Below are 5000 nucleotides of genomic sequence, written 5' to 3' on the forward strand. Positions count from 1 at the left end.
ATCCACCATGTCGAGCGCACCACAAACAATAACGCCATCTAGGCCTCCTGCAACGGCGATACCGCCATCTATGAGACGCCAAGCTGAATACGACATCGCTGGGCGCACAGTACACATTGTCCGACGCCACCCACAAAGACGGCATCCTCTGTCCACCACGAAGTCGTCGACCGACAATCACGCCACCCGCACCCGTACGTGCCCCACCCCACCCACCAAAATCGCAAGTCCAGCGGATGAACGGCGGACGTTTCCCGCACTCGTAAGTTGCAATCCACACCTATATCTTGCGTTTCATGAAGAGTTTTATCCAATATTCGACATTCCCGCTGTCCCTAAACGTGCTCTAAGTCTGTGCGCGACCGCGTCGCTCACTGTACGGATTCCGATGCTGAGCGATCAGCTATGGGCCGCCCCATCCACGTCGGTCCCCGTGGGCGTTGCACTCGCAGTCGCAAAGACTCTGGGCAATGGCTATGTGCGCTCCGCAATATATTACTGGGACGAGTAATGAGGGTCCGAGCCCCCAGTGTGGGGAAAGTGTTTCGCAGCCCTGACCCACCGGCACGGTGTTGCGTCCCCCCACCTCAAACATGTGACGTAGTCACACCACCGGTTTTGACTAATAGACAGAATGTTTATAATCATATGCCATACACCGGGGGACGATGCCGCGAGGTGTAGCTAGCTAGTGCAGTCGCACCGCTACTACTGTACAGAGATAGAACAGGCATTGACTATACATACATTAAGCTTATACACGGCGGTGCTTAGTAATACGCGCAGTCATCGGAATATAGATAACACATACAACTGTCCCTATACATGCTGAACGTCTGTGCACACAATGTCAACCACACGTCACCCACACACTCCATCACCCACTAGTCTATGCCTGTAACAGACGCAGACACAACATCTAAGTACCAGCATGGAACAACATCCAGTGCATCCTCTCGGCCACAGTACACCATCCACACTATGATAACCAGACCGGGACGTCGAACCAGAAAACTGAATATCCCACTCTTCCTACAACCACCATTGCTCAGATACGCCACCAACACCCACACATGTCCTACACAGGGGTGCACCCAACAGCACCACACTGCCGCATCTCACAGCACATAAACAATGGCAGGAATGAAAGACACAGGTGTGCCACTCCTTTGCCACAAACACAGAACGGGCGCGCCACCTGCCATGAGCCACAAGTGCAACTGACGTGACATATCTGATAGTGCCTCAGGCGTCCACTTACTACCATCACTATCAACGAACCTCGCCACCCCACCCCCCCCCCACACACACCATCCCTTAACCCAACTTCTGCCTTAACCTAACCCAACTTCTGCCTTAACCTAACCCAACTTCTGCCTTAACCTAACCCAACTTCTGCCTTAACCTAACCCAACTTCTGCCTTAACCTAACCCAACTTCTGCCTTAACCTAACCCAACTTCTGCCTTAACCTAACCCAACTTCTGCCTTAACCTAACCCAACTTCTGCCTTAACCTAACCCAACTTCTGCCTTAACCTAACCCAACTTCTGCCTTAACCTAACCCAACTTCTGCCTTAACCTAACCCAACTTCTGCCTTAACCTAACCCAACTTCTGCCTTAACCTAACCCAACTTCTGCCTTAACCTAACCCAAGTTGCGCCTTAACCTAACCCAAGTTGCGCCTTAACCTAACCCAAGTTGCGCCTTAACCTAACCCAAGTTGCGCCTTAACCTAACCCAAGTTGCGCCTTAACCTAACCCAAGTTGCGCCTTAACCTAACCCAAGTTGCGCCTTAACCTAACCCAAGTTGCGCCTTAACCTAACCCAAGTTGCGCCCTAACCTAACCCACGTTGCGCCTTAACCTAACCCACGTTGCGCCTTAACCTAACCCACGTTGCGCCCTAACCTAACCCACGTTGCGCCCTAACCTAACCTACGTTGCGCCCTAACCTAACCTACGTTGCGCCCTAACCTAACCTACGTTGCGCCCTAACCTAACCTACGTTGCGCCCTAACCTAACCTACGTTGGGCCCTAACCTAACCCACGTTGCGCCCTAACCTAACCCACGTTGCGCCCTAACCTAACCCACGTTGCGCCCAAACCTAACCCACGTTGCGCCCTAACCTAACCCACGTTGCGCCCTAACCTAACCCACGTTGCGCCCTAACCTAACCCACGTTGCGCCCTAACCTAACCCACGTTGCGCCCTAACCTAACCCACGTTGCGCCCTAACCTAACCTACGTTGCGCCCTCACCTAACCCAAGTTGCGCCCTAACCTAACCCACGTTGCGCCCTAACCTAACCCACGTTGCGCCCTAACCTAACCCACGTTGCGCCCTAACCTAACCCACGTTGCGCCCTAACCTAACCCACGTTGCGCCCTAACCTAACCCAAGTTGCGCCTTAACCTAACCCACGTTGCGCCTTAACCTGCCCTGTAATTGTTAGTTATATGAATCTAGGAATTCGTGTAGCGTTGCCTAATTGCAACCATCTCAACATAGTTCACTTCGCGCACACTGTGGTGTTCTGCGTATTGATTCATTTTACGGTGCGTACCCTCACATCTTGCGAGTGTTGCTTACTTTCCACATGGTCCCGCTATCCACTGTATTGTGTACTGCAATAGGACGTATATCGCCCCCGCCCCCCCCCCCCTCCCCTCCTGTCACCTCTAGCTCGTCGGTCAGGAGTTCGCGTGTTGAATGCGCTTCGCAGCTGTGCAATGGCATTCGCATACGTACGCTGGCCACCTTCCACGTGTTCTTTCGTGCACACGTCGCAGCGTGTATGTATGCTGATGGAGTGCGTCGTGACACACAACATCCAGGCATGCAAGACTCGTAGAAGTCGCAAATGTAGATGGATGTCTACGTTTGCTGCCCAAGTTACGCAAATGAACTGGAAATCCGTTGTTGCGCGGTTGTTCGCGCTGGAGGTGAATCGTTGATATCGACGATCGGTACAGGTATTAACCGGTTGCTTCAGCGACACCCGTCATACCCACGAACGTGAGTGGGCATGTGGGTATGAAGCGATACGCGGCGGTGGCTGGGTGGGACCGTCCCCGGCCGGTGAGGGGGGGGCGCCCGGCGTGCTGGCCGCGCGCTGCGTGGGCGCACGCGCGGCAGCCGGCTGGTGGGGGCGCCCAGTGGCAGGCGCGCCGGCTGACGGAGGCGGCAGGCGGCGCATCTGCGTGCCGGCGCACCCAGCGCGCGGCGCCGTGCGGCCAAAGTGGGTCCTCCCGGGCCCGGTGCGAAGCGCGGTGGACATCTGCAGTGTGCTGGTCCGATTGAGGACTGTGTGCGTTGAGGATGCGCCGCCGCCCGGCACTCGGCGCCGCGACGCCGTCTGCTGCTCGGTCGCCCCCGCGGTTCTCGCAGGTGGTTTGTATCGCAGCTGTGCGGATGTGTTGGCGCGTGCGCTGTGCTGGGAGAGTTCGCTTTGGCACCCAAGTGGGGCTCTGCCCCTCTGTGGCGCTGGCGTTGGAGCTGCCCGGTCACTGTTTGTGGCCGCGTGTTGTCTCCCGCCGGCAACATCACGACAGCACGCTCCCGGGCCTCTGTCGGCAGCGGCAAGCTCAGTTGGGAGCACGGGTGGTCGCACTGAAAGCGTCTACTCGCCTATCTCCGGGCGATTGCGCCTCTCTCGAACCCGACCAAGTACTTAGGACGGCGCTGCGCGCCGCCGGGACCTGAGAGGGTTTCGAGGTGTATCGTGCAGGGGAGCCCAGCCTCCTCCTGTTTGCAGAATAATTGAGCGGACGCTTGCGTGTTCGCGCGGGCCCCCGGGACACACTCCCGGGCGGCCGGCTGCTCAGCTCTAGTTGACGCAGCTCCCTGGTTGATCCTGCCAGTAGTCATATGCTTGTCTCAAAGATTAAGCCATGGATGTCTCAGTACAAGCCGCATTAAGGTGAAACCGCGAATGGCTCATTAAATCAGTTATGGTTCCTTAGATCGTACCCACGTTACTTGGATAACTGTGGTAATTCTAGAGCTAATACATGCAAACAGAGTCCCGACCAGAGATGGAAGGGACGCTTTTATTAGATCAAAACCAATCGGTCGGCTCGTCCGGTCCGTTTGCCTTGGTGACTCTGAATAACTTTGGGCTGATCGCACGGTCTTCGTACCGGCGACGCATCTTTCAAATGTCTGCCTTATCAACTGTCGATGGTAGGTTCTGCGCCTACCATGGTTGTAACGGGTAACGGGGAATCAGGGTTCGATTCCGGAGAGGGAGCCTGAGAAACGGCTACCACATCCAAGGAAGGCAGCAGGCGCGCAAATTACCCACTCCCGGCACGGGGAGGTAGTGACGAAAAATAACGATACGGGACTCATCCGAGGCCCCGTAATCGGAATGAGTACACTTTAAATCCTTTAACGAGTATCTATTGGAGGGCAAGTCTGGTGCCAGCAGCCGCGGTAATTCCAGCTCCAATAGCGTATATTAAAGTTGTTGCGGTTAAAAAGCTCGTAGTTGGATTTGTGTCCCACGCTGTTGGTTCACCGCCCGTCGGTGTTTAACTGGCATGTATCGTGGGACGTCCTGCCGGTGGGGCGAGCCGAAGGCGTGCGACCGCCTCGTGCGTGCTCGTGCGTCCCGAGGCGGACCCCGTTGAAATCCTACCAGGGTGCTCTTTATTGAGTGTCTCGGTGGGCCGGCACGTTTACTTTGAACAAATTAGAGTGCTTAAAGCAGGCAAGCCCGCCTGAATACTGTGTGCATGGAATAATGGAATAGGACCTCGGTTCTATTTTGTTGGTTTTCGGAACCCGAGGTAATGATTAATAGGGACAGGCGGGGGCATTCGTATTGCGACGTTAGAGGTGAAATTCTTGGATCGTCGCAAGACGAACAGAAGCGAAAGCATTTGCCAAGTATGTTTTCATTAATCAAGAACGAAAGTTAGAGGTTCGAAGGCGATCAGATACCGCCCTAGTTCTAACCATAAACGATGCCAGCCAGCGATCCGCCGCAGTTCC

General features: G+C 55.2%; 1 non-coding gene across 1 annotated transcript in view; it reads left to right on the plus strand.

Moving 5' to 3' along the window:
* Window positions 1-3845: 3845 nt before the first annotated feature.
* Window positions 3846-5000, plus strand: part of LOC126230367 (small subunit ribosomal RNA) — a 1909-nt gene continuing 754 nt past the window's right edge. The window contains exon 1 of the ribosomal RNA XR_007544277.1: window positions 3846-5000. This exon is cut by the window's right edge and continues 754 nt beyond it. This is a non-coding gene — a ribosomal RNA (small subunit ribosomal RNA).

This window comes from Schistocerca nitens, unplaced genomic scaffold, assembly GCF_023898315.1.
Source record: "Schistocerca nitens isolate TAMUIC-IGC-003100 unplaced genomic scaffold, iqSchNite1.1 HiC_scaffold_381, whole genome shotgun sequence".
NCBI lineage: Eukaryota > Metazoa > Arthropoda > Insecta > Orthoptera > Acrididae > Schistocerca > Schistocerca nitens.